General features: G+C 42.5%; 1 protein-coding gene and 1 non-coding gene across 2 annotated transcripts in view; both read left to right on the top strand.

Moving 5' to 3' along the window:
- Window positions 1-26,364, top strand: part of rad18 (RAD18 E3 ubiquitin protein ligase) — a 277,327-nt gene that overhangs the window by 134,363 nt on the left and 116,600 nt on the right. The window lies entirely within an intron of this gene.
- Window positions 15,292-15,410, top strand: LOC144682322 (5S ribosomal RNA). The gene has a single exon (XR_013576980.1). It is a non-coding gene; the product is annotated as a 5S ribosomal RNA (ribosomal RNA).

Below are 26,364 nucleotides of genomic sequence, written 5' to 3' on the forward strand. Positions count from 1 at the left end.
CTGTGTAAAGATAAGTGGCAGGACAGAAGATTGGACAGAATATAAGGAACAGCAAAGGATGACTAAAAGATTAATAAGGAGGGAAAAATTAGAGTTTGCGAGAAAGCTAGTCAGCAATATAAGAATAGATAGAGTTTCTATAAATATTTTAAAAAGAAACAAGTTAACAAAGTGAGCATTGGCCCTAAAGAATGTGAGTATGGAGAATTGATAATGGAAAACAAGGAAATGGCAGATGAATTGAACAGGTATTTTGCATCAGTTTTCACTATAGAGAATACAAGTAACATCCCAGAAGCAGCTATAAACCAGGAAATGGAAGGAAGGGAGGGACTCAGGAAAATTGCAATTACCAGAGAAATGGTAATGAGTAAATTGTTGGAGCTGTGGGCTGACAAGTACCCGGGTCCTGATGGGCCTCATCCTAGAGTCATAAAAGAAGTGGCTAGTGAGATAGTTGATGCATTGTTTTTAATTTTCCAAAACTCCCTAGATTTGGGGAAGGTCCCATTAGATTGGAAGATAGCAAATGTAATTCCATTATTCAAAAATGGAGGGAGACAAAAAGCGGGAAACTACAGGCCAATTAGCTTAACATCTGTCATAGGGAAAATGTTAGCTATTATTAAAGAAGCTATAGCGGGGCACTTGGATAAGTTCAAGGTCATCAGGCAGAGTCAACATGGTTTTGTGAAAGGGAAATCCTGTTTAACCAACTTATTGGAGTTCTTTGAAGTAGTAACATGTGCTGTGGATAAAGAGGAACTGGTGGATGTACTGTACTTAGATTTCCAGAAGGCATTTGGTAAAGCGCCACATCAAAAGTTGTTGCTGAAATTAAAAGCTCATGGTATTGGGGGTAATATATTGGCGTGGATAGAAGATTGGCTGGCTAACAAGCAAAGAGTAGGCATAAATGGGTCTTTTTTCAGGTTGGCAAGACGTAACGAGTGGTGTACCAGAGGAATCAGTGTTGGGACCTCAACCGTTTACAATTCATGTAAATTACTTGGTTGAAGGGGTGGCCAAATTTGCTGATGACACAAAGATAGGTGGGAAAATAAGTTGTGAATAGGACATAAGGAGGCTACAAAAAGATATACATAGGTTAAGTGAGTGGGCAAAGACCTGGCAAATGGAGTATCATGTGGGAAAATTATAAATTGTCCATTTTGGCAGGAAGAATAAAAAAGTATATTATCTAAATGGTGAGAGATTGCAGAGCTCTGAGATGCAGAGGGATCTGGGTGTGTTAGTGCATGAATCGCAAAAGGCTAGTATGCAGGTACAGCAAATAATTAAGAAAGCTAATAGAATGTTCTCATTTATTGCGAGGGGAACTGAATACAAAAATAGGGGGGTGTTATGCTTCGGTTATACAGAGCACTAATGAGGCCACATCTGGAGAGCTATGTACAATATTGGTCACCTTATTTAAGGAAGGATGTAAATGCATTGGAAGCAGTTCAGAGAAGGTTTACCAAACTAATACCTAGAATGGGCGGGTTGTTTTATGAGGAAAGGTTGGACAGGCTAAACTTGTATCTGCTGGAGTTTAGAAGAGTAAGAAGTGACTTGATTGAAGCATATAAGATCTTGTGGGGTCTTGACAGGGTGGATGTGGAGAGGATGTTTCCTCTTGTGGGAGAATCTAGAATGAGGGATCACTATTTAAAAATAAGGGGTCGCTCATTTAAAATGGAGATGAGGTGAAATTTTTTTTCTGAGGGCCGTGAGTCTTAGGTACTCCCTCCCTTAAAATGTAGTGGAAGCAGAGTCTTTGAATATTTTTAAGGCAGAGGTGGGTAGATTCTTGGTAAGCCAAGGGGTGATAGGTTATCAGGGGTAGACAGGATGCAGATTTGAGGTTACTATCAGATCAGTCATGATCTTATTAAATAGTGGAGCAGACTTGAGGATGCTGAATGGCCTATTCCTGCTTCTTGTTTGTATGTAAAATTTTTTGGGGGGGGTTAAGGGTCAAAGACCAAGGGTTTTGGCACACTGACCCAAATAGCTGATATAGCCAAGTCGAGCAGGGTGCAGGGTTGTATTGCCCAGATTATTCCATATAAAACTAGTTTCATGATAAGCCTTTGATGAGACTTCACCTAGAGTAATATGTACCTCCACTTCAAGTAGAGCATGTTGACCCTAGTGATGGCACAGAGAAGGACAACAAGGATGTATCTTGATCGGAGTGCTTTGCCTACAGAGATGAATTTTGTCTCTTGTTTTTGGATTCATTGGAGCGACATAGACTTAAGAGTGTATTTGACTCAGGTCTTTAAAATTATTAATGATGTCAATAACAAACAAATGGATAGGTTATTTGAGGCGGTATGACTAGTATAGGCCTAGGAACCAATATAGATCTAGACCCAGGAGAAAGCAGCATGAGATTTAATGTGCAGAAGTTTATTTTCCTCAGAGGTTGATCAGTCTGTGCTACAGCAATCTGAAGGCGGTAATGAGAATTAACTCGTTGCAGTTCTTCACAAGGTCATTAGACAAATGTTAGGGGAACTATGAGGTCACAGAAGGAAGGTTTTGGGTCGCAAGTTTAATTTGTAGATCTGGCCTGAATAGTTGAAGAGAAACTTTTGACATGTTTCCTGAAATGCCTGCATGAGGTTTTTTTTTGTCCGTCCCTCCCAGGCAATGGGGGAGGAGGAGAAAGCCCAGGAACTGCAGTATATCAGAAAGAAAACTTTGCATTTGTCACAGTAATTGCACCTTGTTTCAGTTCTGATGAATAGTATGCATTAACGTCGTGTTCATAATTTTAAATTTAATTTTGGACTTAGTATATCAAGAAAAGAATAACAAATAATATCTAGCAACCTAGTATTTAAAATTTTTGATACTTGTCATAATTTGTTCAAAAACATGCCCCATCATCCATAGTAACAATTCCCATGTCAGCTGCATTTTGAGTGAAAGACTTCATGGTTGGTTAGATACTGTTGCTCACATTCACTAAATTTTGGCCTGAATTACATAGATCATGCCATTACTTACAAATATTGTTGTGAGAGCGTAGATAGATAAGTGTCATCTTGTAAGGTGCTCTTTGTCTTTCAAGCTTTGGTTGGTTTTTATTGTTGAACTTTGAAGCCCAAAGAGCTCAGAGTAGCAGAGAAACATTCCAAGGTGAAAGAAATGTTTTGAAAATAGATTAACCCGCATTTTGTTTTTGAAAGGTACCTTATCTTCCTCCTCCTCCCCGATATGTACCTGGCCAAAGTGACAGTAACCTATGTCATTTTGAAATGAGGTACTCAGTTCATGGCAAGGACAGAGGGTGAGATCAGGAGTTTAGCTCATGACCTTCAACTCTCAACTGAGGCACATAGAAAGTGCCAAAGGCTCCCCTGATGTGAAGGAAACGGTAGAAGTAAAAACCAAGGGGCATGCAGCTCGCAATGTAAACCATTACCCCATGCAAATCTTTGTGTTTAATCATTTGAGGTTGTTTTGGGTAAATTTCATTAAAAAACCATGCCAGGCCAATGATTGCCTCCTTTGAGTGGAATGTAGAGTGTGTAAATCTTTACCTTGACTCAAGCTTGCTGCCTGACTGTCAGTCAAGAGTAGCAACTTTAATATATTTAGATGTTGGACATCTTCATGAGGTAACGTATGAAGCAATTGAGTATATTTTAGTAGGCTTTGGGCACATCATTAATTTATTTGAAATGTATAAATAGCCAAAAATGTAATTTAGATCATTCTTAGTTTGATGTTTGACTTTTGTTTATAATTTTAAGAGTCTTTATTTGCTGATGAATTGAGAAATATTGAAATAGTTTTATCCCTGTAAGAAGCCTTTTGCTCAACTCTGTGCTGGTTGTGGTGGTGTTTATGCAGAGTTCCAAGTTTAAAAAATATTGTTAAATATCCTTTTAGTAAAATTGTTTTCCTTGTGTGCTAGTTAATAGCTTGGATCTTCTGCAAAGCGGAAAACATTGTGGGATTGCCACTCCACTTGAACTTTCCAATGCCACAACATTGCTTTGCATTTCTTCCTGGGCCTTCTGAGCCCAGCTTCTCCAGAAATGCAGAGTGCAGCATCCCTCGAAGAACTCCATCGTAGCATTGGGGGAAAGATAAAATAGGCTCCCTTTTTGACAAGGTGCCACATTAAAATAAGAGCTCATGGTATCGGGGGTAACATATTAGCATGGATAGAGGATTGGTTAGCTAACAGGAAGCAGAGAGTAGGCATAAATGGGTCATTTTTGGTTTGGCAAAATGTAATGAGTGGAGTGCCACAGGGCTCAGTACTGGGGCTTCAATTATTTACAAGCTATATCAATGACTTCGATGAAGGGACTGAATGTGTGGTTGCTTAATTTGCTGATGACACAAAGATAGATAGGAGAATAAGTTGCGAAGTGGACATAAAGACTCTGCTAAGGGATATAAATAGATTGAGTGGGCAAAATGTGGGAGATGGAATGTAATGTGGGAAAGTGTGAACTTGTCCACTTTGACAAGAAGAGTAGAAAAGTAGCATATTATTTAAATGGAGAGAGATTGCAGAACTCTGAGGTACAGAGGTACTTGGAGGTGCTAGCACATAAATCACAAAAAGTTAGTATACAGGTACAGTAAGTGATTAGGAAGGCAAGTGGAATGTTTTTGTTTATTGCGAGGGGAATGGAATAGACTAGGAATTGTGCGACGAGTAGCTCACCTCCTGACTCCCCAAAGCCTGCCCTTCATCTACAAGGCACAAGTCTGGAGTGTCACCTCCTGACTCCCCAATTGCCTGGATGAGTACAGCTCCCATAACACACAAGAAGCTTGACACCGTCCAGGACAAAGCGGCCCGCTTCATTGGTACCACATCCACAAATATTCACCCCCTCATCACCAACGCACAGTGGCAGCAGTGCGTACCATCTACAAGATGCACTGCAGGAATTCACCAAGGCTCCTTTGACGGTACCTTCCAAACCCATGACCACTACCATCTAGAAGGACAAGGGCGACAGTTGGGAATACCACCACCAGGAAATTCCCCTCCAAGTCACTCACCATCTAGACTTGGAAATACATCGCCGTTCTTTCTCTGTTGCTGGGTCAAAATCCTGGAACTCCCTTTCTAACAGCACTGTGGGTGTACCTACACCACATGGACTGCAGCGGTTCAAGAAGGCAGTTCACCACCACCTTCCCAAAGGCAACCAGGGATGGGCAATAAATGCTGGTGCAGCCAGCAAAGCCCACATCCTGTGAATGAATAAAGTAAATACAAGTAAGGAAGTTTTGTTACAGTTGTACAGGGTGTTGGTGAGACCATGTTTGAAGTACTGTGCACAATTTTGGTCTCCTTATTTAAGAAAGGACACAATTGCATTAGAAGCAGTGCAGAGAAGGTTCACTCAACTGATTCCTGGGATGAAGGGGTTTTATCATGAGGAAAAGTTGGAAAGGCTGGGCCTGTATCCATTAGGGTCTAGAAGATTGAGAAATGACCTTATTGAAATACAGAAGACCCTGAGGGGACTTAACAGGGTGGATGATGAAAGGATGTTTCCCCTTGTGGGAGAGACTAGAACTAGGGGACACAGTTTAAAAATAAGGGCTCTCCCATTTAAGACAGTGATGAGGAAAATTTTTTATTTCCTCCAGAGAGCAGCGGAGTCAGGGCCCTTGAATGTTTTTTAAAGCTAAGTTAGAAAGATTATTGACTAACAAGGGAGTTTCATGTATAGGGGGTATGCAGGAAAGCTGAGGCCACCATCAGATCACCCATGATCTTAACAAATGGCGAAGCAGGCTTGAAGGGCCGAATGACCTATTGCCGCTCCTAAATCATTGGTTTGTATGTTCGTGTAACAGTACATTTTATAGCAAAACATGTTTCTCCAAGATAGAGATATCTTAGGGTAGTTTCGCCAATAACCCTGCTCCACCACTCTCTGCTTCCTTTTAAGCCTCAAAACACAAGAAAGAGCTTGGATTTATAAGTCTTATTCACTCTCCAATATATATGCAGCAAGATAACATTTATAACATAAGCACATAAGTATTGCTGAAAAAAGACATTTTGTCAAATCTTTTTGTCTTGCATTCATTAGGACAAATGTAAGAATACCAATGTCAGGGGAAGCAACTTTATACTGTGAGAGAAGAGAATGCTGATTGGTAGAGGCATTGCCATGGAGAGTGCACCAGTTAATGGTGACTGGCAGTTAACTGCCAAGCATTGTTTGAAATTTAAATCAGGCAGCCTAAACTCTGATTAGTCAAGGTATTGTCCTGAGGAATGAACCAGTGAATGGCTATCACTTATTTTGTTTAGCTGAAGCAGGTGCAATGTGTGTGCATGTTCTTTCTGTCTACAAAGAACAGGGGCCTGCGTGTTAGTATATGTAGCTTCCAGTGCATGCAAATACGTCACACTGTGAACCTGATTGACAATCTTAAACTGATTGTCAGCGTAATTTTTAGCACACTGAAGATTATTTTGCAAATATTGTCCAATCATAAGCACATAATTAGTTCAGCAATAGTGGGCAGAAAAAGCATACTTGCTTCCTTTTCCAGTCACTCCAACAATTTTTCCTTGCAGCATGATGCACACCATTGTATGTTATTAATATTTCTGACCCATTCACATTTCACAGCATAGTTTGACCTGCGCAGCTGTGCCCTGGTTTTTGCAACGTGTAAAAGAAATCATGCACTGAAAGACCTCACTTACTGAAAGACTTATTCACTTGTTACAACTTAGAACAGTGCCATTGGGGAGGGTGGTTTAATCACATAAACATCTTCCATATAAAAAAAAGGATTCAAGCTTAGAAAGGGAAAGTGCACAGTGAAGCAAAATGTTTTACATCGTTTTATGGGGTGTGCTGCCACACATGGGTAATTGAGATCATGTGTGGTTTGTAGGCCAAACAGGTTTGGGGGGTGAAGGGCTAAGTGAAGCAGTGTTGAGGAAGAGCTGTGGCAGTTGAGGCTAGAGTGAAAGTTGTCTGTGGTGGGTAGGCGAAGCGGTAAGAATGAGTTGGGAGAATGGGGAAAGATGGAGTGGGGTTAGAGGCCAGCAGGAAAGAGCAGGCAGAACAAATAGACTTGTCTCTGTGAGGAACAGCACAACAAATACAGGATTGTTGTGAGGAAAATTAATCAATTTGGCTATGTCTTCTGATAAATGGTGATGCATCAACGTGCTGTTTTGTGCCAGAGATGAACTGGCCTCCCATTCCAGCAATTTCTGTTTTTCTTCTTAAATGTCATTTTTGTTGAGTTGTTTATTATCGGTTGTATGCAGGTTACCACAGTAAAGTTGGAATTTTTCATAGCGTGAATACTTGCTGTTAAAAGGCGCTCCATTTTTAATGCTGCTTTCATGAAGTTACAGAGGATAGTTTCAATCTCAAGTGCTTTAAAGTTTTGAGAACTGTGGTGAAATAGCTGTGCATAGATAGTTTTGCGGTTATTTAACTCGAACGATTTGCTGATTTGTTTTACATTGGGACGGGAGTAGGCTTTTCAGCTACTTGAACCTGTTGCGCCACTCAATCAGATCATGGCTGATATGTACCTCACGATTTACCTGCCTTTGATCCAAATCCCTTGATATCCTTGACGAACACAAAACTATCAATCTTATTCTTGAAAATTTCAGTTCTACATCTGAGGACTTTTGGAGGTGGGAGTTCCATATTTCCATGACCCTTTGTGTGGAAAAAGTGCTTCCTGATTTTACTCCTGTATGGCCCAGCTCTAATGTTAACATTGGTCCACCACCCCCATCATTCTGAATGTCCTCACCAGCTCCTCTGCATTCATTTTAAACTTTATTCTGGAGTAAAAACGTTTCTAAAGAGGTAAGTGTAATAACTGGTTGGTTTATTGATGAAATTGCATCTTTTTAACTTATTCTTTCATGGGATATGGGCGTCACTGGCAAGGCCAGCATTTGTCACTCATCCCTAATTGCCCTTGAACTGAGTGGCTTGTTGGCCATTTCAGAAGACAGTTAAGAGCCAACCACATTGCTGTGGGTCACATGATTGCCTTCCTTAAAGGACATTAGTGAACCAGATGTGTTGTTTTAACAATTGAGGATAGTTCCATGGTCACCATTACTGAGACCAGCTTTATATTCCAGATTTATTAACTGAATTTAAATTCCACCAGTTGCCATGGTGGGATTTGAACTCACGTCCCCAGACCATTAGCCCAGGTCTCTGGATTACTAGTCCAGCAACATTACCACTACATCACCATCTCCCCTACTGTCTGAGGATAGAATAGTGAGGATAGAATGTTCTGTTTTTTATCTCCAATTTTTGCTGCTTGCCTCTTCATTCCTGAATCCATTCACTTTTGCAATGGGACAACTCTAGAGATGTTAGGCTTTCAGTATCTCTCCTAGGTGGCAATTCCTCATCTCTGTGTCATTGTCATGAGTGTTAGCAAACTGGTTGACTAGAGAGGGTATCACAACTGAGCTTGGTTCTGTTTGCATTTCATTTCTCTACATACTGAGGCAAGTTATAGCTCTCTTAGATTTCTGCCATGTTGGCAACTGAAAATCCAGCACGTAATGTACTATTTGTGACACTGGACATGGCAACCTACGAACAATTGAAAAAAAAATGTGCAACTGTAAAACAGCTCTGATTAAAGATCTGTGACCAAGCCCACTACTTCCAGGCAACTGAATTAGTAACATTTCTGTTTATTATATTGGATTTCAGGACTTTTTTTGCCCAGTGTTTTTGGGTCACCTTCTGCAATTTAAGTTCCTTGTTTTTTTAAAATGTTGCTTTTCATTTTCTTCCACACTGAAGCAGCTCTTACATTCCTTGCCATTACTCAATGTCACATGGTTTTGGATGGATAATATAAGTGACTTGGACATCTAAGACAACATTTGACACAGCACCAAGGAGTTCCAGTACAACAGGAAAGCAAGTCATTAATTTGCATAATACTTAATACACAGGAAGATGGTCGTGGTTATTGGAGGCCAATCATTGTGGCACAAGATCATATCACAGGAGGCCAACAGACCAGAGTCCTCGGGCAGAGAATATTCATCTGCTTAATTGATCATCTTTCCTCCATCATAAGGTGGGGAGTGAGGCTATTTGCTGAAGATTCCACTCTATTCGACTTGATTTGCATCGCTGTTGATGAAATTGTACATGCTGGCTTACAGAAGAACTCAGACAATGGTGGGCCATGGGCTGTTGTAGCATTTATGTCACTAAAGTACCAGGTATTGGCCATCCTAAATGATAGCTACCTTTTCTGATCTTCCACTGGAATACCACTTTAGACTCCCTCATAATCTGGATCTTAACTGGACCAGCTGTAACAACACCGTGGCTACAAGAGAAAGGAAGACACTAGGTACTCTGCAATAAGTGATTCACCCCTTGACTGCTGTTTGTAGCTGCAGCAACACTTATATCGTCATCCAGGACCAAACAGTTTGCAGTATGTATGATTTACAAGGTGCATCTCAGCAACTCACCAAGCTTACTGAGTGGTAATTTTGTGGAAGAAACATCATCTCCAAGTGGCATATAATTTTGTCTTGAATGTGTCCTAGAATTTCTTCATTGTTGCTAGATCAGTGTAGTGTTTCTTGCCTAACACCATTGTGGGAGCATCATCATTACATGGACTGTAGCAGTTCAAGAGGATACCCTATCATCACCACCTCAAAGGGAACTAGAGATGGACAGTGAATGTTGCCTTGTCAGTATCAGCAAAATGGGGACAACAGGTACATCAAGTTATGAGAAAATTCGTTATAATTGGGTTATTTCACTTAAGAATTAAACAATTGCAAAATGTACACTTCCTGTATATTATCTTGATGTATCTGTACTTTATGTAAATTCACATCTTGTTAACATGTTTACAACAATTGCAGGAACCTTCGCATTGAAGCAAAGACCAATCCCTGCTGAACTATGTTTTTTTTGTATAATCACCAAACTTCCTGAGAGATCAACACAAAGATATGTGGATCCAATTTCTGCTGCCTGGGGAAAGCATGTTTGCATGTCACATCTGGCCTGAGATGCAACAGATGTTTTCCACTTCCCAGCAACCAAGTCTTGCTTTTTGCTTATTTTCAGTTACTCTTTTTCACTGAGCTTAGAGCTGTCAAAGAAATGCCAGGAGGACTATATGGCTCACTCTGGCTCCTAGGGCTTATTGCTGTAATCTGCAATATCAGTTGCTGTTTTTCTTAGCCAATACTGAGGTAGGATACCTAGGAACAAAGACTCCAATCCAGATAGCTACTTATTTCCTTGTCTGGTCTGCTTGTGAACTGTGTGGAGTACTTGGGTCTCAACCTGGCCTCAACCTTGATTGCTCAATTTGTTGTGCCACATTACTGCAAAAAACCTACTCAATACCCTTTAATTTACTTTCATTGCCTCTGTGCTACATTGTTGTTTGATCATTGAGCCACTGATGCAGCCTCCCTCCCCCCAAGGTATTGGAGGGAGATCATGGGATGATCTAGGCACATTGTGGGAGTTTTGTATATCTTTTTTGGATGCAAAAGCAAACGTGAACATGCGCTTGAAATGCAGATGACTGGCATCTCTAGGTGGCGCCTTTACTCAGTTGACCATTGGGGAGCTGCAGAGGTTTTTTAAGAAGAAATGGGTAAGCACCTATGGGTTTCAGCATCCTTACTGTGTTGACTTAGCTGTAGGTCATTGGTAATGCTCTTGTCTCTAAGTCAGAAGTTTGTGGGTTCAAGTCCCATTGCAGAGACCTTAGCACAAAATCTATCTGGATGCTCCAGCACAGTACTGAGGGAGTGCTGCACTGTCAAAGGTTGTGATTTTAAGACAAGATGTTAAATTGTTGCATGATTTGCCCTCTTAGGTGAACGTACAAGATCCAATGATACTATTTCAAAGAAGAGCAGGAGAGTTCTCTCTGGCATCCTCGCCAATATTTCGCCCTCAACATCAGTAAAACGGATTTATGAACACTTATTCAATTACTGTTTGTGGGTACTTGCTGTGTACCAATGGGTTGTTGAGTACTAATTGGCTTCTTTGTTGCTTACATTACAACAGTGACTACGTGTTAAGAGGACTTAATTCGCTGTAATGCTTTTTGGGAAATCCTGAGATTGTGAAAGGCACTTTAGAAATGCTGTGCTTTTTTCTTTAGCTAACCCCATGTTAGATTTTTTTGTTATTTCCTATTAAAAATTGAAAGTACAGATGCTTATAGGTTAAAATTAATTCATTAGGCAGTAAGTAGGTCTTCTGGCTAAAAGGTGCCTATCCCCCCTTTTCCAATAATTTATAATTTTTTTACAACTATATTTTTTTCTTTTCCCTCCTATTTTTAAATTTATTTCGATCTATTGTTTCATCTCCACCTTTTAACCCATATCACCACCGTCAACACCCCTTTCTCCTTTTGTCTATGACATCTTTGGCAGTCTCTTCTTGGCCTCCACCTATCACTGGCCCTCTATCGAGCTCTCCTGTGCTACCCCCTTCTACCATCTTATATTTCATCTCATTTCTGTATGTCTTAGTTCTGATGAAGGGTCATATGGACTCGAAACGTCAGCTGTATCCCTCTCCACAGATGCTGTCAGACCTGCTGAGTTTTTCGAGGTATTTTTGTTTTTGTTCTTCACTATCCAACCCTGACATGCTGCCCTTCTCTGGCCCAACAGTGCAAGATCTTGCATGCCCCATTTAATATATGATCACCTCAGTCAATATCTCTCCTTATTACCATTTTGTTATTTGTAGGCCTTGCTGCAAATTGGTTGGTGTGTTTTTCCACTTATTAACAGTCACTACACTTCCAAATTATCTCTTTGGCTGTGAAGTGCTTTGGGATGCCTTGGGACTGTGATAAGATGCTATTTAAATGCAAATATTTATCTTTCTTTAAGAGTGCATTCAAGCAGGAAGTTTAGTGTTAGTATAAATTGGCCTTGGTTTCCCACAACACTGTCATGTGAGGTGAGAAAAAACTTTTTCACACAGCGAGTAGTTAGGGTTTGGAATGCACAGCCTGGAAGTGTGGTGGAGGGAGGTTCAATTGAGGCATTCAAGAGGGCATTGTTTCTGTCTAAATAATCACCCAATGTGCAGGGTTATAGGGAAAAGGCAGGAGATTGGCACTAAGTTAAAATGCTCAAAGAGCCGGTGCAGACACGATGGGCTGAAAGGCCTCCTAAACCGTAAGAATTCTGTAATAATCAAATGTTAAAACTAAACTGACTCTGAAGGAAAGCAAATTGCTCCTGCAAGGAGCCCTTCTCCACAGTTCTGCAGGGTCTGGACTCTGGATTTAGGCTGCATTTACCATACAGCAGTAGAGTGCTAAATTAAACTGCTTCACACCAGTGCTGCAATTACAGTGTGAATGCAGCCAAGATGATTCAATCTTGACTGGTTTTACTCTACATACGCACTGCATTTCGAAAGGGGGTACAAAGTTTTTGCTAATCTCCAGTTATAGTTTAGCCGTGTTTATTTTAACCTTTAAACCTTCGTGGTTCTGCCTGCAGTCTCAGGCAGATGTAAAAAAAAACTCATAGGATTTGATTTTGGACAATGCATGGGAGCTCTCCCTGATGTCCTGGTCAATATTCATCCTTCGTCCAACACCAGTAACACAGATTATCTGGCTATTTATCACGTTGCCTTTTGTGGGACCTTGCTGTGTGCAAATTGGCTGCTGCATTTCCTACATTACATTAGTGACTACACTTAAAAAGGAATTAATTGACTGTGAAGCGCTTTGGGGCTCCTGAGGTGAAGACACTTGAAGACCACTCAAACTTTTTCCAATATTAATGATAACGGTTTTTCATTCTCTCTCCCTTCTCTGCTAAGATGTTGCTGATGTGTGAAGTCCATCTATCATGCTTTGTCCAGCCCGCGACCCATGTGGCCCCCGGAATGATTAGTGAAGATGCCAGTTAGACGTCTCAGTGTATTTAAAGATTTCTTCAGGGGCCTGCTTCTCCAATCACAGCCTGTTTTCCTCCCATGCAGCATCAAATATGGGAGAAAACTGCGAGTATTTGAAGGTAGAGAGAGAGAGACTTGGTGCGCACGCTTACCACACTTTCCTGTGGGTGGGTGAGTGAGTGTGAGGGTTGGTGAGTGGGTGAGGGTGAGTGAGTTTTTTTATTCATTCATGGGATGTGGCTACATCAACTGCATTGCTGTCGATCTGGCCAGACCAGGTAAGGACGGAAAGTTTCCTTCCCCGTAGGACATTAGTGAACCAGACTTTTGAATTCGAATCTCACCACCTGCCATGGTGGGATTCGAACCTGAGTCCCCTGGGTCTCTGGATTGGATTTGTCCTGCTTTTTGTGGACAGGACATAACTGGGCAATTTTCTACTTTGTCAGGTAGATGCCAGTGTTGCAGCTGTGCTGGAACAGCTTGACTAGGGGGTGTGGCTAGCCTATGCTCTCTGCACTACAGTCAGGCTGTTGTTGGAGCCCATAGCCTTTGCTGCATCCAGAGTATTCTTGGCATCACAGTGACTGAATCCGTTTGGTTGATATTGGGGACCTGATCATTCATTCCTGGTTTCTGGCTGATGATAGTTGCAAATGCTTCAGCCTTTCTTTTGCACTCAGGTGCTGGGCTCTCCCATATTGAGAGTGAGGATGTTCATGGAGCCTCCTCCTCCCATGGTTTAACTATTCACCACCATTCACAACTAGGTGTGGAGGGCTGCAGAGCTTTGATCTGATCTGTTGGTTGTGGGATCGATTTACTCTGTGTATAATATGCTGCTTCCGCTGTTTAATATTTTAGCTTCACCAGTTTGGTATCTCATTTTTAGATATGCCTCATGTTGCTCCTGGCATTCCTTCACTCCTCATTGAACCAGAGATGGACGCCTGACTTGATTGTAATGGTAGAGGTGAGGGATATGCTGTTTATAGGTTGGGGTGGACTAAAATTCTGCTACTACTGATGGTTCACAGTGTCTCATTGAATGCCCAGTTTTGAGCTGCTCTCTCTCTTCTGAGTCTGGCCCATTTAGCACGGTGGTCCAGCCACACGACATGATGTGTGATGACAGGACTTTGTCGCCACAAAGACTGTGCAGTGGTCACTTCTACCAATACCTTCATGGACAGATGCATCTGTTAGGTCGGTCAGTGAGGACAAGATCAAGTAGGATTTTCCATCCTGTTAGTTCTCTCACCATCTGCCACAGGCCCAGTCTGACAGCTGTGTCTTTCAGGACTTAGCCAGCTCAGGCAATAGTGGTGCTACCAAGCCTTGCTAATGGACACTAAATTCTCCCCACACAAAGTACATTCTGCACACATTTCAATGCCTACAAGTTATATAGAGCACTTTCAATTATCTTTCCATGACTTCCATTTAGCCATCAGCCTGCCTACTGTTATCCATGTCCTATTCTGCTCTTAACTGCACCCACGGCCTCCTATTATCTGTCTTTCCAAAAATGTAACGGTCTAAAGCTGTTGTTACTCCTTTCATTACTAGGACCTATAAAACCTGATCCCCTGCCATTCCGACATAACAGGCACGTTATTGGTGAGCATTAGTCATGTACAATGTACACAGTCTCATTTCTAGTCAATTCCAGAACATTCTAAGAATTCCTATGGTGGAAAGGAGTGGCAGGGGATCAGGTTTTATAGGTCCTAGGTAATGAAAGGAGTAACAACAGCTTGAGACCATTATATTTTTGTGGCGCTTTACCAGATGCCAGAAATTCAGAGAATGTAACAGAAATGGATGTTATTTGGAGCATTGTACCTGTGCCGGCCCTTTGAAAGAGCTCTTCATTTAGGCCAACTAGTCCACTTCTTCCAAATAGTCCAGCAAATTTTCTCTTTTCAAGTATATATCTAATTCCCTATTGAAAGATATTATTTAATCCACTTCTCCTATCCTATTAGGGAGTACATTCCAAATCTCAACAGCCTGCTTTTCTTGTCTGCTCTCTGATTCTTTTAACTTATTTCAGTCATACCATTATCCAAATATCACTCAATATCCTGCTTAAAATCCCCCATTATTATAGCATTATCCTTCTTGGATGCTTCTCTTACCTCCCTGCAAAATAGCTGATTCGGGTCCAACAGTACATAGTAAAATTCCCATCAGTCATTTCCCTTTGTTTCCCTCATTTAGTTCTACCCAGAGAAATTCAGGCTACAAAAAGCAGGACAAATCCAATCTGATTAACTGCTGCCTATCAGCTAGCTCTCAATTTCCAAAGTGATGGAGGGCACTATCAACAATAGCCGCCTACGGCCATACTAGTCTGAAAACGCCCGATCTCGTCTGATCTCGGAAGCTAAGCAGACTCAGGCCTGGTTAGTACTTGGATGGGAGACCGCCTGGGAATACCAGGTGCAGTAGGCTTTTAGAGGTGTCAGCTGTGGCTCAGTTCATAGCACCCTCGCCTTTGAATCAGAGGGTTGTGGGTTCATGTCCCACTCCCGGAAACCAAGAACTGTGATTGTGCTCAAAAGAGTTACAATCTGTGACTGTTGATAACTCGAAAGAGTATCAACAATAGCCCCATCAGTCTACACTCAAAGTGATGGAGGATGTGGTTGAAAGTCCTATCAAGCGGCAATTACACATCAATAACCTACTCACCGATGCTCAATTTGGGTTCCACCAGGATCACTTAACTCCAGACCTCACTATAGCTTTGGTACAAACATGGACAAAAAACCGAATTCCAGAAATAAACGGAAAGTGCTGAAAAAACTCAGCAGGCCCGGCAGCACCTGTGGAGAGAAAAAGAGTTAATGCTTTGAGTCCAATATGACTCTTTTTCAGAACTGAATTCCACAGGTGAGGTGAGAGTGATTGCCCTTGACATCATCATTATCAGCAGTCCCTTGAAGCGAGGAGGATGCTTTCCACTGAGTACAGTCCATGTTAAGAGCTTGTTTGTGGAGTCTTTTAACGTGGGGAGGCTGTTGCACCTGCAGCTAACACATGCTTCTGGCTGACTAGGAGACTCTCCCGCTCTTACCGCCTGTCATAAGCAAATTGGAAGGATTTTGCAGGTTGACTCAAACCTGGAGCTTCTGGCTCAGAGTCAGGGACCTACCCGTTGCGCCACAAGACCTCCTTGACATCAAGACAACATTTAACTGAGTATGGTAGTAAAATTGAAGTCCATGGGAATCGGAAAGAAATCTCTCCTCTGGTTGAAGTCATACCTAGCACAAAGGAAGATGGTTATGGTTGTTGGAGGCCAATCATCTCAGTTCCAGGACATCACTGCAGGAGTTCCTCAGGGTAGTGTTCTGGGCCCAACCATCTTCAGCTGCTTCATCAATGACCTTCCCTCTATCATAAGGTCAAAAGAAGGATGTTCACTGATGATTGCACATTGCTTAATTCAATCCTCACATAGTGAAGCAATTTGTGCCTGCGTGCAACAAGACTTGGACAACATTCAGGTTTGGGCTGATAAGTGACAAGTATTATATACATTGTATAAGTTTAAGGTAATGACCATATATAGCAAGAGTATCTAATTACTTCCCCATGGCATTCAATATCAACACTGAATTCTCCACCGTCAACATCCTGGGGTCACCATTGACCAGAATGCAACTGGACAAGCCATATAATTACTGTGGCTACAAGAGCAGGTCAGGGGCTGGGAATTCTGTGTCAAGTGATTCACCTTGAAATTTCCCAAGCCTTTCCAACGTCTACAAGGCACAAGCCAGGAGTATGATGGAAAACCCTCCAGTTGCCTGGATGAATGGAGTTGAAAAATGCTCAAAATGATCAACAATTTATCCTGGATTGTCCAGGATTAAGCAACCCATTTGATTGACGCCCCATCCCTCACCTTAAACATTCACTTGCTCCATCACCAGCACACAATGGCAGCAGTGTGTACCATCTACAAGATGCACTGCAGCAGCACACCAAGTCTCCTTCCACATCATCTTCTAAACCTGCAATCTTTACCACCTAGAAGAACAAGGGCAGCCGACGCATGGAGCACCACCATCTGCAAGTTCCCTTCCAAGTTACGTACTATCCTAACTATTTTGATATCGCTGCTCTTTCATTGCTGCTGGTTCAAAATCCTGGAACCCCCTTCCCTAACAGCATCTCTGCCTATTTGTGAGGATGAAAAATCAAAGGAAAAGCATCCTCGGGTATCACCTGACCACTCAACTCAACAGCCCACTTGTTAATTTAACGAGTTATAACTAGTACACAGTCCTATACTACACGAACTGCAGTGATAAAGAGATTGGCTCATCACCACCTCCTGATGAGCAATAAATACTGGCTTTGCCAATACCTCCCGTGTCCCATGAACAAATGAATAAAAACAGAAAACTGGCCTGCAGCAGAAATGAATAACAGCTAGATTAAGCAGGATATGAATTTAAAATTGCCATGGAAATTAGGACAAATAATTGGAAAGCTTTCTGGAAAGTACACTCAGAGCAAAAGGTAACCAAAAACTGCAAGATCAGGTCCTGAAAAGTGAAACAGTGCACATACTTAAGAAATTGAAGCCTTTGTTTTCCTTGCCATGTAGAAGGAAGTGGTATAGTAACGGGACTGTAGCAAAGTGGGTGTTCTAAATTAGTCGGAATGACATGTAGTATACAGTTAGCTTCACTGCAGAACTGGTGGCTACATGCTTGAATAAGACCCAAGTGAATAAACATCTGGGCTAGATGGGACTCAACGTAGAGTTCTTGAAGACTGGAAGAACTCCTTATTCAAACATTCAGATGAAATAAGGAGATGGTACCAGAGGCGTGGAGAATACAAAAGCAAAATATAGCAAAGGCTGAAAATTTGAAATAAGCACAAAACTGCTGGAAATACTGAGCAGGCTTGGAAACACCTATGGAGACCATTCATTAAAACCCTGAGTATAGCTCACAGACCTGAAACATTAACTCTGTTTTTCTCTCTCCCTGGATGCTGCTAGACCTGCTGAGAATGAAGAATGTTATTCATTGTTCATGAAGTGATCTTGGGATCCGCAGATAAATTAGTCCATGGTGGTGCGTGGGAAAATGCTTGAATAGATTGTCAAGGACAAACTGGTAAAATATTGGCAAGTAATATTCTGAATTTGCAACAGGAAATTGAATAGAATTTTTCAATAAAGTAATGAGAGATAAATTGAGTGATAATATTTGAAGTTCAGTTGAATTTTAATAAATCTTTTGATAAGGTGCTCTTTAAAACTAGCACAGAACATTAGGAGGCATGGTATTGATGGCAGTGTGCTGCACTGGGTCACACCATGACTGGGTGGAACAGAGGCTCAATGATAATTCCAGAGCCAGAATGGAGCAGGGGTTGAGCGGGGAGGAGAGGTGCGAGGATATGCAGAAGGGAATCTCGGAAGTAAAGCTTTCCTGAGGGTTCTGTGGAATTCAGTGGAAGGACTTGTTCACGTTTTTTTTAGCAGATTTATAGCTTGGCAGACTGGATAACAACCAGGAGCAGATCAGAGGTAACTCCAGCATTGTGGGATGGATATGGGGGCGCGGTGTGGTGTGATGGGGAGTCGGTAGATCGAGGGCTGTATACAGTTAAACATATTGGGTTTGGGGAGTGTTGGGTGAGGTGTGCTTCTGCTATGCACAAGCAGTGTTGTAAAGACATTTATCTGATGGATTTGTCCCTTCCCGCCTTTATTCAGCTGCTGGGTTTTCCTAGGGCCCAGGAAATCTTGCCTGCAGGAATTACAAAGGAAATTTTATTTGAAGTGGAGACATGCAGCCTCATTAAAAAAATTTAGTGACCAAACCTTCTCCACCCCATAACCCACCTCCAGTAGATGGGCGGGTTGGAGTTGAGATGTCCTTTTTAATTATTTTTAAACCCAGCCCTCCCTGGGAAGTTAAAATCCACTCCCCACCCAACCCCACGAGTCTGTGTACAGTTCAATGAAGGGGTACAATGAGTAAGACCAGTGTTGGGACGTGTACTGTTCCAGCATTTACATAAATGATTTGGAAGAAGGTTTTGGTAGCTTTATCTCAAACGTTTGGAAATGTCATCAAAATAAGTAATTATTTGTGGATGATGTGGACATGCTGCAAAGCAACCTAGACAATGAGAAAGGAGCAGCAGTAAATGGCAGGTGCAGATCAATATTGGCTTTGGGACATGAAACAACTGGAGGGATTTTAGGATTAATAGGAAGCTAGCAATGATAAATCAGGAAAAGGATAAGTTGGTATTAAGAACAACTTGTCAAGCGAGATTAAGCACATGAGTTTTTTCCAGTGTCCTCATCAATATTTGTCCCTCAACCGATATCACTGGAAAAATGTTAACTCTGTCTTTCTCTCCACAGATGCTGTCAGACCTGCTGAGTTTTTCCAGCAATTTTTGTTTTTGTTTCAGATTTCCAGCATCCACAGTATTTTGCTTTTATCGCTGGAAACATAGATGATCTGGCCTTAATCACGTTTCTGTGTGTGGGTCCTTGCTGTGTGTCAATTTGCTGCTGTGTTTCCTACATTGCAACATTGACTTGGAGTTTTCAATCAGCCATTCTTTTGGATGTGGTTTAAAAGAATGTTGTGCTGAAAACTGACCCGTGCACAAAATTGACCACAACCCCCACCCCAATTCAAATTAATCACCATTGGGAGTTTCCATTCATTGTACCTGTTTGTCGGCTTTGAAGAGGATTCTTAAAATTAAGTTGCTTATTTTAGAGGCTAAAGTCACAAATAGGCATTTTTTATCAACTAGCATTTTATTTGACTAAGAAACTGACAATTGTACTCCAATAAAAGTAGTAAATGGTTTGTTTCATTTTTTTAAAAGTCATTTTTCGGTTATTTAAAATTGGGTTGCTCACAGGCAATGGGCCAGACACTGATTAAAAATGTAAGCACAAAATACTGCGGATGCTGGAAATCTGAAATAAAAACAGTGTGTCAGAAGAGTCATATTCAACTTGAAATGTTAACTCTTTTCCTCTCTTCACTGATGCTACCCGTCCTGCAGAGTATTTCCATTTTGATTTAAAATGCCTATTTTTGTGATAAACCCATTTTCAGCTGTATTAGTAAAACTGCAGATTAAGATAATAAGGTATATTTTGTAATGCAAAAAATAAATTTCTTGGTAGTACAGAACTTGAATATTGCTGAAAGAGAGATGTTGAAATTTTTCGTATTGCACTCAGCGGGACACTTGCAAGAATACCAATATAAGGGGAAAACTGCCATTTATACTATATGAGAAGAGAGTGCTGATTGGTTGGCGAGTGGATTCTGGTAGAGGTGTTGTCATGGAGAATGCACCAATTGATGATGACTGACAGTTAACTGCCAAACATTTTGAAATTTAAACCAGGCAGCTCGACCCTGATTGGTCAAGGCTTTGCCCGAGGAATGAGTCAGTCAATGGCTGTCGCTTATTTTGTTTAGCTGAAACAGGGACAATGTGTGTACTTGTTCTTTCTGTCTGCAGAGAACAGGGCCATCTGTATTAATATACATAGCTTCCAGAATTCGCAAATGCACCACACTGCAAGCCCGACTGACAATCTTAAATTAGTTGTCAGCGTATTTCTTAGCACACTGAGGAGTACTTAGCAAATGTTGCCCAATCGCAGAATCACATCTAATGTTAGACACTGTATTTTGAGCTTTGTAAGCACAGACTGATTGGGTACGGTCTGTACCTTGCCTGTTGTGAACAGTGGTCGGGACATGCTGTTTGATACGATTTGCCAGTGTTTGGGATGTACAGCCTACATACCTAGCATCACACTGGCACTGAAATTCATATACCACATTACTCATTTGTGTGATAGGCAGAACGTCTTTTTGGCTTGACGGCAGCATTGTGTTGGTGGCGAATACCACTTGTGTTGCTACCGCATAGTAGCACTATGAAACAGCTAGCTTCACCTGTTGCTCAAATTTTGAGATACCTTGCCCTTCCAGGGGAATCTGAGGTAGACAGGGCATTTTTCAGGGCCAAAAGATCCATTCATGAATTTGTGTGATATACAGCACAAAATGATGTCTTCAGGGTAGCCATTATCCCACAGGATGCCTTTGATGCACTCTACTTCAGCATCAAGCTTGCATGGTGAGCAAATGGCTTGGGCCCTATTTACAAGGTTGCCGATAAGGCCAATCTTTCGGCCCCGAAAAGTAACAAGTCTACCTCAGATTATCCTAGAAGGGCAAGGTATCTCAAAAATTTGAGCATCAGGCGAAGCTAGCTGTTTCACGCTGCTACTATGCAGCAGCAACACGAGTGGTATTCGCCATAAACAGGTTGCTGCTGTCAAGCCCAAAAGACGTTCTGCCTATCACATAAATTAGTAAAGTGGTATATGAATTTCGGCGTCAGTGTGATCCTAGGTATATAGGCCGTACGTCCCAAAGACCGGCGAATCATATAAAACAGCACCTCCCAGCCGCTGTTCGCAACGTGCAAGTTACAGGCCATACCCAACCAGCCGGTGCTTACAAAATTCAAAACACAGTGTCCAACATTAGATGTAATGCTGCTATTGGACAACGTTTGCTAAATAATCCTCAGCGTGCTAAGAATTACACTGACAACCAATTTAAGATTTAGTCAGCTGGGCTCGCAGTGTGGCACATTTGTGTGTCTGGAAGCTACATATTTTACCAGGATGCTGCCTGGGCTTGAGGGTCTGAGCTATGAGGAAAGATTGGATAGGCTGGGGTTGTTTTCCTTGGAGCAGCGAAGGTTGAGGGGGACCTGATAGAGGTGTATAAGATTGAGGGGCATAGATAGGGTGGATAGGAAGGCACTTTTTCATTAGTAGAGGGGTCAATAACCAGGGGGCGTAGATTGAAGGTAAGAGGTAGAAGGATAAGAGGGGAGTTGAGTAGAAATGTTTTCACCCAGATGGTGGTGGGAGTCTGGAACTCACTGCCTGAAAGGATGGTTGAGTCAGAAACACTCGTAACATTTAAGAAGTATTTAGATATTCACTTGCGTTGCCATAGCCTCCAGGGCTATGGGCCAAGCGCTGGAAAATGGGTTTAGTGTAGTCAGATCTTTGTTGACCGATGCGGACACGATGGGCTAAATGGCCCCCTTCTGTGTTGTAAATGTCTGAGTCAATGTGGTTGACTCTTATATACCCTCTGAAATGACCAAGCAAGCCACTCATTTGTGTCAAGCCACTACAAAGCCTCAAAAAAGGAATCAAACCAGACGGACCACCTGGCATCGTCCTAGGCACTGGAAACGACAACAGTAAACTCAGCTCTGTCTATCCTGCAAAGCCCTCCTTACTAATATCTGGGGGCTAGTGCCAAAATTGGGAGAGCTGTCTCACAGACTAGTCAAGCAACAGCCTGACAGAGTCATCCTCATGGAATCATACCTTACAGACAATGTCCCAGACACCACCATAACCGTCCCTGTCCCATTGGCAGGACAGACCCAGCAGAGGTGGCGGAACTGTGGTATACAGTTGAGAGGGAGTTGCCCTGAAGTCTTCAACATTGACTCCAGACCCCATGAAGCCTCATAGCATCAGATCAAACATGGGCAAGGAAACCTCCTGCTGATTACCACGTACCACCCTCCCTCAGCTGATGAATCAGTGCTCCTCCATATTGAACACCACTTGGAGGAAGCACTGAGGGTGGCAAGGGCGCAGAATGTACTCTGGGTGGAGGACTTCATTGTCCATCATCAAGAGTGGCTTGGTGGCACCACCACTGACCGTGTTGGCCGAGTCCTAAAGGACATAGCTGCTAGATTGATTCTGCAGCAGGTGTTGAGGGAACCAACAAGAGGGAAAAACATACTTGACCTCATCCACACCAACCTGTCTGCCACAGATGCATCTGCCCACGACAGTATCAGTACAAGTGACCACCACACAGTTGTTGTGCAGATGAAGTCCCGCCTTCACATTGAGGATACTCTCCATCATGTTGTGTGGCACTACCACCATGCTAAATGGGATAAATTTCGAACAGATCTAGCAACTCAAGACTGAGCGTCCGTGAGGCGCTTTGACCATCAGCAGCAGCAGAATTGTACTCGAACATAATCTGTAACCTCATGGCTCGGCATATTCCCCATTCTATCATTGCCATCAAGTCAGGGGATCAATCCTGGTTCAATGAAGAGTGCAAAAGGGCATGCCAGGAGCAGCGACAGGTACACCTAAAAATGAGGTTTCTACCTAATGAAGCTATAACACAGGACTACTTGCATGCCAAACAGCATAAAACAGCAAGTGATCAACAAAGCTAAGCGATCCCACAACCAACTAAGCTCTGCAGCCCTGCCACATCCAGTCATGAATGGTAGTGGACAATTAAACAACTCACTGGAGGAGGAGGCTCCACAAATATCCCCATCCTCAATGATGGGGGAGCCCAGCACATCAGTGCAAATGATAAGGCTGAAGCATTTGCTACAATCTTCAGCCAAAAGTGCCGAGTGGGTAGTCCACCTCGGCCTCCTCCGGAGGTCCCCAGCATCACAGTCTTCAGCCAATTGAATTCACTCCACATAATATTGAGAAACAGCTGAAGTCACTGGATGCTGCAAAAGCTATGGGCCCTGACAGTATTCCAGCAATAGTACTGAAGACTTGTGCTCCAGAACTTGCCGCGCCCCTAGCCAAGCTGTTCCAGCACAGCTACAACACTGGCATCTACGTGGAAAATTGCCGAGGTATGTATTAAGGAACATATCTTGTTATTTCTGTTGGACTGTGAATTAAAATTACAATGGCTGCAGGTTGAAAGACATGTTTACTGGATCAGGATGAGAGATATATACAATGTTGCAGTCCTGGAACAGAATGTACCATGAAAGACAGGATGGTGCCAGAAGGGAGTCCTGGACCCAGGGAACTGCCTGACAACAGCATTTTAATGGGCTCGTGACCAGGGTTTGTGTGAAGAGCAGAGCAGCTGAATGGCTCCTAGCCTGAAAGGAACAAGACCTAAAACCCCTTTCTCCAGTGTGTGGAAGATTCCAGTAATTACACAAAACGGCTAGCTTTTCTTTTCTCCTCATATCTCTATAACTTGCTCTCTCTCTGAAAACCCTTGTCAAGAGGCAAAGGGGAGAATCACTGTCAGAGACATTGAAAGGCAAGTGCTCAACCGGTGAACTAAATACTGGAAGTGCTGGAAGACCACCTCGTGTCATCAACAAAAACTGAAAGGAATTTGGAAGACATCGATCAAAATCAACCCATCGAATCCTGTATTCTGGAATTGGTGCCATTGACTTTTTATCCCATCCTTAATATCTATGTTTTTGTGTGTCTTATGTGACTTGTATGTGTGTGTAGAGATTTAAAAAGGGGATGGAGTTTAAGTTATAGTGTTGGAAATTAGCAGCTCATCTTTCTTTTGCCATGGTTAACGACAGTTTGTTCAATAAACAGTTATTTACTTATTAAGTTTACAAACCTGGTGCTCATATTCTGTTAACCTAAATTAAACAGTTAGGTAGAATTGGGGCAATCTGGTAGTTTGATCAAACTTCTTCACACTTGTTGCGGCTCGGGGAACAGTGGGGCTTGAGATTACAGCGCACTATCCCCAGTGAGTTGTGACAATGTCCTGTACACAAAAAGCAGGACAAATCCAACCCGACCGATTACCGCCCCATCAGTCTACTCTTGATCATCAGTAAAGTAATGGAAGGGGTCATCAACAGTGCTATCGAGCTACACTTGCTTAGCAATAACCTGCTCACTGATGCCCAGTTTGGGTTCCACCAGGGCCACTCAGCCCTGGACCTCATTACATGGACAGAATAGCTGAACTCCTGAGGTGAGAGTGACTGCCCTTGATATCAAGGCCGCATTTGGCCGAGTGTGGCATCAAGGAGCCCTAGCAAAACTGGAGTCAATGGGAATCTGGGGGAAAACTCCACTGGTTGGAGTTAAAGCTAGCACAAAGGAAGATTATTGTGGTTTTTGGAGGTCAGTCATCTCAGCTCCAGGACATCACTGCAGGAGTTCCTCAGGGTAGAGTCCTTGGCCCAACCATCTTCAGCTGCTTCAGAAGTAGGGCGGCTGATGATTGCACAATGTACAGCACCATTCACGACTCCTCAGACCCTGTCCAAATGCGGCAAGACCTGGACAATATCCAGGCTTGGGCTGACAAGTGGCAAGTACATTTGCCCCACACAAGTGCCAGGCAATGACCATCTGCAACAAGAGAAAATCTAACCATCGTCCCATGACATTCAGTGGCATTACCATCACTGAATCTACCATTATCAACATCCTGGGGGTTACCATTGACCAGAAACTGATCTGGACTAGCCATATAAATACTGTGACTACAAGAGCAGGTCAGAGGCTAGGAATCCTGCAATGAGTAACTCACCTCCTGACCCCCCCCCCAAGCCTGTCCACCAACTACAAGGCACAAGTCAGGAGTGTGATGGAATAATCTCCACTTGCCTGGATGAGTGCAGCTCCCACAACATTCTAGAAGCTTGACACCATCCGGAATAAAGCAGCCGCTTGATTGGCACCAGATCCACAAACACTCACTCCCTCCACCACTGACGCACAGTAGCAGCTATGTGTACCATTTACAAGGTGCTCTTCCGGAATTCATCAAGGCTCCTTAGAGAGCATGTTCCAAACACACGACCACTACCATCTAGAAGGACAAGGGCAGCAAGTAGGTGGGAACACCACCACCTGGAAATTCCCCTCCAAGTCACTCACCATCCTGACTTGGAAACATACCGCCATTCCTTCACTGTTGCTGGGTCAGAATCCTAGAACTCCCTTCCTAACAGCACTGTGGTTGTACCTACACCACATGGACTGCTGCGGCTCAAGAAGGCAGTTCACCACCACCTTCTCAAGAGCAAATAGGGATGGGCAATAAATGCTGGCCTAGCCAACAAAGCCCACATCCCGTGAATGAATAAAAAAATTAGTCTGTTTTGTTGTTCTTCATCTTCACGTACGCGGCAGGGAACTTCAAATATCTCAAAGGTATTAGATAAGTTATTTCAGTCCTGAGTAGCTTATGAATTTGGCTTCATTTGGAATATTGTATGCAGTTTTCCAAACAGATGGGTAAGAGCAAGGCCATGGAGGGATTTGAAAAAAGGGATGAGAATTGTTATAATTGGGTGTTGCTGTCCCAGGGTGCCAGTGTAGGTTTCCGATAGAAATGGACTTATGTCCGATCAAAGGGTCAGCACCTGGACTATTTCTATGTGGCTTTTCCTTCTTTGTCTATTGATGGACCTTGTTTTCTGCTTTTATTAGAAACAGACAATGCTGATTTGTGCTTATTTACAAACTGAGAACGCTGATCTGTGCTTTATTTGATTTTGTTGC

The sequence above is a fragment of the Cetorhinus maximus genome, chromosome 6, assembly GCF_964194155.1.
Source record: "Cetorhinus maximus chromosome 6, sCetMax3.hap1.1, whole genome shotgun sequence".
Classification (NCBI taxonomy): Eukaryota; Metazoa; Chordata; class Chondrichthyes; order Lamniformes; family Cetorhinidae; genus Cetorhinus; species Cetorhinus maximus.